This window comes from Pteropus medius, unplaced genomic scaffold (genome assembly GCF_902729225.1).
Source record: "Pteropus medius unplaced genomic scaffold, Ma_sr-lr_union100, whole genome shotgun sequence".
Classification (NCBI taxonomy): Eukaryota; Metazoa; Chordata; class Mammalia; order Chiroptera; family Pteropodidae; genus Pteropus; species Pteropus medius.
This window is the reverse complement of record NW_024351730.1, coordinates 21,653,487-21,666,090: the sequence shown is the minus strand read 5'-3', so window position 1 is coordinate 21,666,090 and position 12,604 is coordinate 21,653,487.

Below are 12,604 nucleotides of genomic sequence, written 5' to 3'. Positions count from 1 at the left end.
CACATATTACTTCAGCTTCCCAAGCATAAGTATTAAATAATGGCAAATTAATTACAAAATTATTTGGAGATTAAATTGACGTAAACATAAGGCAAAAAGATATAAAGCCATAAAACCATAGAACATTAGTGTTGTGTGTGTGTGTGCATGTGGTTTATTAGATTCTCAAGGACAAAAGTTAAAGTTCTGGAATTAGCAGGAGTAGTAGTCTAGCAAGTTGCAGATAACCTACTTCACTCTCCACTTCATTTTGAGCATTGGAATAAGTCTATGTGATCAAGAGATAGTCCAAGTTTCTCACTGCTCTCTTTGTCTATAATCGTTCTCAGCACACAGATTCTAAATTAACAGCCTTGGTCAGAAAGCCCCAGACAAAATTCTTATTTTTTGTCCATTTGTTCTGTTGGTAGCCATTGTCTTAGGCCTGCCAGCCTGAGCAACCTTTAACTCTGCCACCCTGGGCTCATAATTTCAAGGTTCTTCATATTCATCCAATGCTCTCCTTAGGCGAAATTAGAGTTTGTATCATCTTTTGTGGTTATATGACATTTATTGAACTTAACCCTGGAAAATTCAAAATTGTGTTCCGTGGGAAACATAATTCTCCTTCCTTCTTTCACAACAATAAATATTAGGAAATTCTGAGAGAAACATCCTGACGAGGATATGCACAAACAAGCTTGCATTTCTATGATTTCACCAGATTCTGTTCTGAAATCAGTCGTTACACTTAATTCAATTCAGAACATGTTGATTCCCTGCTCTATATTTAGCATGGGATTGAGAAATGGGGCTGCACAGGCTATGTAAACCATAAGTATTAAGTCAACAAGCTTACCATTTTGCTAGGGAAACAAACAAAAAAAATCCCCATGGAATGGTTAAGAGACTATATGACAGCATTTGGCCAGATTCTAATATAACTGCTACACACAATATATACTGTAAGAATCCACAAAACGAAAGAATCATTTGTTTCTGAGTTTCACACTCAAGAAAGAGTTCACAGGATGTGACTCAGCTTCTGTGAAAAGGGGAAAAGTATGTGCCCAGTATACTCAATATAAATTGAAGGAAATTATATTTTTCATGCTACTGTATGTGGACTGGCACTGCATGACCCAAACCTTGAGGGAAAACAAAGGGACCCTGGGCTAAATGCTGAACTAGAAATCTAATAAACTCAGTAGATAATAGATTCATAAAGGAGGGATAGTCAGTGGAAACCCACTGTCTCTGGAAATGATGAGGGACAATTAAAAGGCAGCTCGGGTCCTTCATTCTCTAACTTAGAGACAGAAATATCAATAGATGTCAGACTTAACATGCTTTTCAAATGCATACAAATGAGTAGAGATTTTAGAAATCTCTCCAATACTTATATTAATCTGTATTTCAAAACAATAGAGTTGCCTTTGTTATTGCTTTAAAAGAGAATTTATAGGTATTAATAAAGAAAAAGACTTTTTTTTTAAAAAGCTTTCTTCAACTTGAAAAAACTCATCCTTCTAATTTATACTGAAAGTCTACCCTATCACTTCTATAATACCCTTTAATCTTTTTTTCCTTTGCCAATAATATGGTACTTTCTGTCAGAATGATCTCTTTTACTATCCACCTCAAATTGAGAACTGTTGCAAGACAGTTTCTAATTAATTTCCCATAGAAAACAGAAAAGAACAGCTAAGTCTCATCATTGTGTTCTCCTGAGTATCTATCAAGTATTGGAGATAAACCAAGATAATACAGTGAGTAAATATACCACCTGCAGTTCTTGTTGTAGGCTTAAAATGACAGCAGTAGTAACAATACCAAATGCTCATTTTTAATTAAAAAGGCAATGTGTTTTTTTGAAAGTGTTTCTTTCCCTTTTAACCCAATTTATTAGCAGTGTCATCCGCAAAAACAACAACAAAATATTTCAACCTATTTCTTCCACAAACCATGCCAACATTTGTTACCATAATCCTGCTTGACTGTATGGGATTTTCCTCTACAATTCGTTTTCCCCAATTATTGTTTTAAGTCTGTAAAATAATAAAGCATTATCTTAAAAATGTTTCAAATCATGCAAAGAGAGTACTCATGTTGGATTAGCTCATCAAAATAACAATTTAAATATTTTAGATTATTCTCTTTCTTCCTCCCACTGCCTTTCAATCTCTAAATATACATATTTTTCTCTATGTAAGCTTTCAATTATGTATCCATTTTAAATAAAGCCACCACAAAACAATTTAAAAATTCTTTTTTTTTCTGGATTGTGCTTTTGTCACTTACTTCCATATAAACTGAAATAATCTTCATTTTCTAATCATACTACCACCATAATCTACCATATCAGCCTGTTAATTACCAAGTAAAATTTCTGTTATTTGGCATATGAAATTTAAGTCTCAACAAAAGAGTTGAATTTCTGATCTCTAACAGGAGAAAGTCCCCGAAAGGACAATGGGTATGTGTTGTAAGGTAAAAGATAAACTCCTTGGGAGTAGTAATTCAAATGATAAGTGAAGAAAGTGTTCTCAGAAGGTAGGAATGATCGATTGGCAGGACTGTTCATAAAAGGTCTAATAAAATAAGGCCTGATTATGGGCCATGGGATAACAACATGGTGGTCATGACCTTGACCTGAGCACTTTCAGTGGAGTGGTAGGGATAAAAGGTTGACTGAAATGGAGAATGGAGAATGACTAGAAGTGGAGACACTGTCTTTAAATAACCTCTTGAGAATTTTGTTGTAAAGAGAAGCAGAGGGACCTGGAAAGAAATGAAAGGTCAAGAGAAAGTTTTTGTTTGTTTTTAGGATTACAAAATGTTTGATTCTCAAGACATTATTCAGCAAGGAATGGTATGGGCAATTTATGATGCATGGGAGAAAGGGAATAATCATGGGATGGAAATCCTTGAATGGGTGAGGATGACAGCCAGTTGTAATGAAACATAGTATTTGGTTTTGGTATTTCCCAGATAAAAGCTCTGTAGGTGGGGGAATTCTCCCTACAAAGCAAGAGAACAAGGCATGAAGCTCCAGGGAAGAGACTTAGAGGCAAAGATAATAGCAAGTGTAAAAGCCCAATGGCAAGAGTATGGACATTTTTTTCCTTTAAAATGTCCTTTTTAGTCCATTATGATAGGTTTATAAGAGCAAATTTTGTATGGAAGCAATCTGTTCCATACATTGATCCAACAAATATCTATTGAGCGACATCACACCAAAGAGGACTTCCTACCAGGAACAATGCAACCTCAGTAAAAATGAGTCTGAGAGTGATGGATCAAAGCAGAAACTGAGCATGCACAAAAGTGGCCAGAGGGGTGAGGCCTCACTTTAGCCAGGGAATGGCCGTATGTATCTTATGTGGGAATAAATTAGCCAACAAATTAGCCCAAACTGTGCATGTGTCACACAGAAGGCCCATGAAACCAGATTACACTAAGACATTTTCACACATCAAGTAAGAAATTTTCTGCTTCCCTACCTCTTCTTCACCCCAAACATGCCATTGTCTCCTTACCTGATCCTGGAGGAGCCATGCATAGCACCTGGCCAGTGAGGGAGATGAAAGGAGAAATCAAGACGCAATCACATTTCCACTGTCTGCTGTAGTTTTCTCTGCCTTGAGTGCACATGAGCTGTGAGGGAAACAGTTTAATTTGAAAAGGTTTGAAAGTTATACTTGACTGTACTAAAATTTTTAATACCTGGAAAAACAGGTTATTAGCTGAGAATGACTAGAGATGTTGTGGGACCTCCTAGAGATGAACGCAACTCATCGATAAAACATATTTCATTTTTGTTTAACTGCCATCAGTTGGTAAAGACCATGGTGATCACTATATAGCTAAACATATCAAAAACTCCCATTGAAAGAGTTTAACCACTGTTATTCTGTGTCTCTTTTTCTACATTTAAACAAAGGGTGGTACTGATTATATACAATATGGCAAATATCCTAGGGGGACTGGGTAATATGTCGAAAGTCAGACAACATATATCAGTGGTAAGGCTAGGATTTAAACTCATAGTTTCACTACAGTATATATTTTTCTACCCTTAACATCATATCACTGTTTTCATTAAAATTTCCATATTTGAACTATTTTACTCCACTTTTTTTGTTTGCTCTGGACCATGGTAAATGTCATAATTTTATATACATATTATATATGAATGAATGTTTACACACATAAATCTGACATTTAAAATGATATATTCTGCCACTACTAGTAGTATTTATTTGGAAAAAACACACATGAAATACTTGACCAAAATTAAATAATGTTACCAAATTTCATTATTCTAAAATCATACAATTTGAATTATTAACAATTAATTCAAAATTCTGAATTCAAATTGTTTTACTTACTACAGAATGATTCCATACTTTCTAGTTTTAAGGACTTACATTTTTTTCCTTTAAAGAGACTAGGTATTTCTTTTTAGTATTTTAAATCTCAGAATTACAATAATTATATATAGTTTTATTTCTGATAGTTTGAGATATTATTTCCATGCCTTAAAATTTGTATTAAAATGGTTCCACAATAGTTTGTTTGCTAAAGAATCTTCATGAAGATGACTTTTAATTGTTCGGTCTCCCTCAAAATTGTCTTCATTGAGTGCTTTAGAATATTTATCTAATGACATATACACTTCCTATAACTCATGAGCTGTACCATCACAATGGAAAGTAATACATTTAGTCCAAGAAAAAAAAAATCATCTGAAAATACCAAGAATAATTTCCTTTAGAGAACTGAAATTTCTTAAATGAAAAGGTGAAAATAATTTTTGAATATTATAAGATGAGATGTGTTCTAATAGAAACATGATTGATTTTAAGTACTTAAGACTAGAAAACATTTACTTAAGTTCCAGTAAGCCTACTTAAGGCTTTTAAATATTGACAGACTTAATGGACTCTGCACTAATGTCTCTGGTCTTCGGGCAAACATAATAAATTGTTACAGCCTTATGCACATACAAATTCAAATAACTTGAAATAATTTGCTTTTTATATTAACAATAGCCACAATTTTCTATATTTCTCAGATACTATTAGTCTCTATAAATAATGTAATGTGTTATTTACTTTTCATCAGTAAGGAAAATGAGTCTTAGAATAGCTTAGTAAATTTCTCATTATTATGCACTAGCAAATTGCAGAGTTAAAACTCCAAAGCTTCAATCTCCAGTCTGTGCTCTTTATCTAAACCAAACTACCTTGAATGAACATTAATGTTATTTTTAGTCTAGGAGATTTGTTTACCTGCAAACAAGAATTCTTAAAAGGATTTTAAAAAATAAACTGGTTATTTTCATGGATTTCAGCATTAGACACTCCAGAATTTAAATATTAGTTTCAAAATTATTTGTAGAGTGACTTTATTTGGTCTCTTTGGACTTCACTTTTCTTATATATGAAATACGGATAATATATTGCAGTTATTGTAAAGATTAAATGCAGTGATAAAGTACTTATCACATTACTTTTCACAGAGTAAGATCTTAATATAAAGTAACTATCCTCTCAGATTGGCCTTTCAGATTTTCTATTAAAAACAGTGTGATTTAGGAATATCTTCCTTCTATTGAATATGATTAAGCATTTAAAAAAATGTTCTTTAAAAATAAAGACTAACTCTCACAGAATACTATTTCTTAAATATTATCCCTAGATTGAAAATCAACTAAGATAATATAGTTTATTAATTACTTAGAACATACTACCTAGCAATTCAGCCTGTCTAAATGAGTTGAATTGGAATCTTTGGAATAATAACAAGGATTCTGCCTCATTTGCTTAAGAATTTCTCCCTTTGAAAAGCCAAAAGCATCTCAGTCTAGGTTGCTTTGTCCATTGGCTATGAAATTGGATATTGCCTACCTCATCCTTGTTAGCATTCTTTCAAAATTTCTGATACTTCTTCCCCGCAAATAAATATCCTCTGTAAGGAGGGAGATAGAACTATGCACACTGGTCTAGTAGCATTACAGAAGGGCCTCCGATGCATCTACACTATCATTACTGATGGAAATATGAAAAATCAAATTTCTATTTCCATTAAATTTTCATGTTTTATATTCCCATTAAAATAACTGGCTTCTGAGTTTATCCTCATTGGTGTAGTACTCAGGAGGAATACTGGATAACGTGTGTATAAATGTATATATAAGAACAAGAAGTACTATTTTTATATGGTAAATTATTCTTTATCATCTTCACTACCATTGAAGGAACATATTCCTAAGGAGCTTTGAGTATGAAGTTGCACACTGTAGAAGCTATGTGTCATAAGCATTTATTATTTGTGCCTATTCAGCATTAGCATTCATTTCTACTTTTCTAGCAGTAACATCACAAAATTTTGGGGTGTATATGTAGTAAAAGGCATTCATTTTAAGACCATGTGGTTTGCATGGGAATAGTCTCACTATTCAGGGATGCAAATGAAGCTGTTGCTGGGGCTTTTAATATGTTTAATCTCCTGAGACAAAATGCTTTATCACAAGAAGAGTATCCCACACAGTAAGACCTAATTCTGAGATTTCTGTTAAAACCATTGGAGAAGACACAAAGCTCTCTTTTTATTAATATTCCCAAGTTTTTAAGATATGAGTCTGGTACTGCCAGAATTCAGCTAACTTCTACAAGGAAATTATGTGCCTGAGAATTTGTAAACATGAAAAAACAAACAAACAAACAAACAAACAAAGCGAAGAAACAGATTTCAGTCAACATCCCTTGAGCACCTGGATCAAGGTCACATCTGAGTTGCCTACCATTGGATATTCAGGTAATATGAAACAATAAATTCTCTACTTTCTTAAAGCAAGTTTTCAGTTCTGTTTCTATCACTTGAAACTTAAAGAGATCCAACTGATACAGAAACAGATTAGTAGAAGTAGTGCATTGCAAGTGACTAATTAAGCTGTGTTGGGAGAATGGAAAGAACTTGTTACTAAAGGACTAAGAACCTTAACTTGAGAAGACGTATGGCTCTGGTCACTAGCCCAGGGAGTTATAAGAATGTAAATAGATTTTTTTAAAAAGTTCTGCCAAATAAACAATGAGCTGAAATTGTGAAACGAGTAACATAATTCCCAGAGTACTCTCTCCAACTCAAATCAATATGAATTAGGCTGTTTTTATCATGTATCTCCTTAATAATGGAAATTCTTCAGATTTGGCCATAGAATATACTATAAACCAGCAATCACTACATGTTTTTTCCTTTACCCAAAAAGTAATTTTATTGTGATTTATACTTTTCCTTTAATAATTCTATATCATATATATTGAATATTGTTGTTTATTAGCCATTGGTTACATGACATGAAGACCTAGGATTAAAAATGAATCAATAGCCTTTGGTGGAGTCTTTAGGGTTTTCTACATATAGAATCATGTCGCCTTCAAATAGTGACAGTTTTACTCTTCATTCCCAGCGTGGATGCTTTATATTTATTTTTCTTGCCTGATCTGGCTAGGACTTCTAGTACTATGTTGAATAACAGTGGCAAGAGTGGGCATCCTTGCCTTCTTCCTCACTTTAAAGGAAGAGATTTCTATTTTTCACTATTGAGTATGATATTAGCAGATGGTTTTCATATATGGCATTTATTATAGTGAGGTACTTTCCGTCTATCCCCATTTTTCTGAGATTTTAATCATAAATGGATGTTGTATCTTGTCAAATGCTTTTTCTGCATATAATCACATGATTTTTATCTTTTGTTAATGTGGTGTATCTCATTGATTATTTTGCATATGTTGAACCATTTTTGCACCCCTGGAATGTACCCCCACTTGATTGTGATGTATTATCCTTCTAATATATTGTTGTACTCAATTTGCTAGTATTTTGTTTTGGATTTTTACATCTGTGTTCATCAGAGATATCACCCTATAACTTTGCGTGTGTTGTCTTGCCTGGTTTTGATATGAAGATAATGTTGGTCTCATAAAATGAATTAGGAAGTATTCTCTCTTCTCTAATTTTTTGAGTTTGAGAAAGATAGGTATTAAATTTTTGAATGTTTGGTAGAATTCACTAGTGAAGCCATCTGGTCCTGAATTTTCATAGTTGGGGAGGTTTTTAGTCACTGTTTCAATTTCTTTACTAGTGATAGGTCTACTTAGGTTTTTCAATTCTTCATAAAAATCCTAAAGACTCCACCAAAAGACCTCTAGGAAAAACAAAGTTGCAGGATACAAATCAAGTATACAAAAATTTATTGTTCCTATATAATCACAACAAAATATAAGAAATGAAAAAATTCCATTTGTAATTCTAACAAAAAGGATAAAATACTTAGAAATAAACTTAACAAAGAATGTGAAAGAGCTGTAAACTGAAAACTATAAGACATCAGTTGAAAAAAACTGAAGACACAAAGAAATGGAATGATATTCTTTGTTCGTGGATTAGAAGAATTAACATTGTTAAAATAGTAACATTACCTAAAGCAATATACAGTTTTCATGCAATCCTCATACAAATCTCCATGAGATTTTTCACAGAAATATAACAAAAAAATCCTCAAATTTGTATGAAACCACAAAAGACCCTTAATAGCCAAAGCATTCATGGAGAAAAGAAAAAAAAAAAAAGCTGGAGGTATCATACTCTTTAACTTCACATTATATACAAAGCTATACTAAACAAAACAGTATAGTATTGGCAGAAAAACAGACACACGGACCAATGGAATAAAATTAAGAGCCCAGAGATAAATCCACATATATATGGGCAAGTAATTTTTGATAAAGGAGTCAAAAATATACAATGCAGAAAAGAAAGTCTCTTCAATAAATGGCATTAGGAAAACTGGAAAGCCACATGCAGAAGAATCAAACTAGACTATCTGACACTATATGCAAAAATTAACTCAAAAGGCATTAAAGACTGAAATATAAGACCTGAAACAATAAGATATATATATATATAAGATATATATATATATATATATATATATCTTATTCAGTAAACTATGAATCTTGGTCTCAGAGGTGTCTTTGTGAACTTGACCCCAAAGGCAAGGGAAGGATAAGCAAAAATAAATGAATAGGCCTAAATCGAAATAAAAATCTTCTGTACATAAAAAGAAACTATCAAAAAAACAAAAAGGCAACCAACAGAATGGAAAAAGATAATCTGCCAATGATACGTCTGATAAGGGGCTAATATACAAAATATAAAAAGAACTCATACAAGTCATCAAGGAAAAAACAAACTCATTTAAAAACAGGCAGACAATAATAGACACTTTTCCAAGGAAGACATTCAGATGGCCAAGAGATATATGAAAAAATGCTCAACATCACTAGTTACAAAGAAAATGCAAATCAAAACTATAATGAGATACCAACTCACACCCATAAGAATGGCTATTATCAATAAGACAAGGAATAGTAAGTGTTAGAGAGGATGTGGGAACATATATTGGTACAGTCACTATGGAAAACAGTAATGAGTTTCCTCAAAAGATTAAGAATAGAGCTACCATATGAACTGGCAAACCCAAAATGTTTGAAAACACTTATTTGTTAAGATATATGTACCCCTATGTTCATTGTAGCATTATTTACAATAGCCAAGACATAGAAACAACCCAAGTGTCCGTCAATGGATGATTGGATAAAGATGTAGTACATATATACAATGGAATACTATTCAGCCACAAAGGATAACATATTGCCATTTGCTACAACATGGATGGATCTTGAGAGTATTATGCTAAGTGAAATAAGTCAGACAGACAAGGACAAGAACTGTATGATTTCAGTCACATGTTGGATACAAAACAAAAAGCAACAAGTGAACAAACAAAACTAACGACAATAACAAAAACCTCATAGACACAGACAACTGTATAATGGTTACCAGAGGGGAAGGTGGGTGGGAGGAAGTTGAACTGGGTACAGGGGGTCAAATATAAGGGGACAGAAGACTAGATTTTAGGTAGTTAGCATATAATAGAGTATACAGATGTTGTATTATAGAGTGTTCACCTGAAATTTGTTATTAGCCAATGTTAGCCCGATAAATTTAATAAATAAAATCACTCTTAAAAAACAAAGTTGATCACATCACTGTGAAATAAGAACCTAGAGCTAGAGTCAGTAACTGAACATGAATTTGTGTTGACTCATTGTGGAAGTGGTTTAAGGATGTCTGTAATTGTACATGCTAGGGCTGTTTTATTAGGTGGAGGAATTTCCATAATCAAGTGTTTGAGAAGACCGGCTTTGAATGTTGTGAAGCCGTGGCATAAACTGGTCTGCCTCATATCCATTTCTCTCTTTTGGATACTAATAACTGTTTTCTTTTGAGGGATTCCTTATCTTAGCTCATGTGGTATGTGTAGAACATAAAAAGAAAAATATAGATTGAGGCTAACCAAGTGGTAAATTGGAATAAGAGAAAGATTTACTCAGAGAAGCTGCATGGAGAAGAAAAGGCAAGCAATGATGAAACTCTGGACAATATGGTGAAACAGTTTTGCTTTATGGCTTATGACGTTATCCCTTTTTCTGATCTATGTTTCAGATTTACATTTCACAGTCAAACCGATGGAGTGGATTTATTTTGCGGAATGAAGAAAAATTCTGAAATCGTCCTAAGATTGGAATAAGACAAGAATAATGCAACGTTGTAATCAAGATATAACTACAAGGTCTTAATTATATCTGGGTTATAATCATATCAACTAGAACTCTAATAGAAAATCAAACACAGATATTATGTTTGATTCCCTAACATTAGGAACTGGAGGAAAAATCACCTTGAATGATGGTGGAGGGAGAAATATTCCTGACAAATATTTGTGCAATGTCAGATGTTTCTAGAAACCTTTCTGATACACTGCTTTATTTGTTCATCACAACACCTGCGGTGCAAATGTCATTATCAAAACTAATCTGCACATGAGACAACTGAGGCTCAGAGAGGTAACCTTCCCAGAGGTGTCTATTTAGTATGTGGAATTTGAATTCTGGTCTTTTGACTGAGGTCTGACTCCTTTTAAAAAATAATAATTGGTGTAATAATTATTAAAAAGTTATACATTTGGGAATAAAAACAACTAAAATGTGTAATGTCATTTGGAATTTTATATATTATTTTTAAATTATCTTAATATGTACTTTTACATTGTTGTATTTATTCAACACCTTGTTATTCTGCAATACCATTTCCATTATTTTCCCACTGTTCCTGAAAATATATACTTGAGAACTCTGTTCAAAATCTTGAGCTCTTCAAAAGAGACTCGATAGATCTCACAGATTATCTACAGTTACCATGGAAAATCTGTGGAAGAAATAGGTATAGAATTTTTATTTTTATAATGAAGTAAGTATTCTTTTGGTAAAAGTACTGCTTGTAGAGGAAAGGTGGCTAGAAATATATATTTTTAAAGCAATGAAGTAAAAGAAAGTCATACTGCATATTTTTACTATCTTCTTTCACAGAGGTCATTTTAAGGTGTCTAATGCAAGCCAAAGACTAGGTAAACTGTAAACTAAGCAATGTATTTTGAGTACATATATGGTATTCTGGACTTCAAATAGAAACAAATATTATTAAAAACTTGTCATAAAATATTTTGTATCTATTATCTTCATGAGTAGTTACCTCATTTTTGTAGAACATGGTGCTAAAATAAACCATTTTTGCTTTGATAATAAGGGTCTCTAACAGGGGAAATGGCTGTTAATCATTAAGTAGACTAAATGTTAGCTAACTAACTAGATCTGGCTGGCAGTTCTCCTTACTCTTTCTTTTGTGACAGCCATCTTTAACCATGAGACAATAAAGTAAATATATCAAGGATGTAAGAGTGTAAAGATACAAGGAACCTTTGATGCATTGTTGAATAGCTGCACCAAATGTTGCAACCATTATCGAAAAGGTAAACTGTGATATCCAGACTGTTTCACTGGTGTTTTTAAGGTGTAAGGGAGAAAAGATCTGTCACTTCCTATTCAGTATTGTACAGCTCAGTATGGACTTATATGAAGGTTTCTTAATTAATCAGATAGTACCAAATTCCAGTAAAGAAATGAGTATTGACATTATCATAAAGCAACAAAACCAGTTTGCCTGTGAAGCTTATGAAATCAGCTGTGTTACTTTAAAGATCATGTCTCTCGTATTACTGGAATAAAATTTTGTTTGTAAAAAGATATTAATTCTCAGCTATTTCTAACCACAAAATTGAAAATGCACCTAAATCTCTATTGTAATGCTACTTTTCTTTCTTTTGATTTTCTTTCATTTTTTTTCACTCTCTTTGTAGTCTTTGACAGATGGGGAATTGCTATATAAAAAAAGTGTTCTAAAAAGTATCTTTCTAAATGAAATGTCTGAATAACCTGAGATTGGTTATGTAGTGTTCTTCATTGTATTCTCTCTCCTGAGATTTCGATATGAAAACACATTGCTTTTTTCCTTTTCCTGGTAACTCTGCTGCTGGTGGGTGTTTACAAGAGAAAGTAAGAGTTAAAATATATGTTTGATGTTAGAACATTTAAGGAAGCTCCATGTAGAAGTATAATCTGATAAAAGAACACAGGCTTTGGAACTGCATGAACTT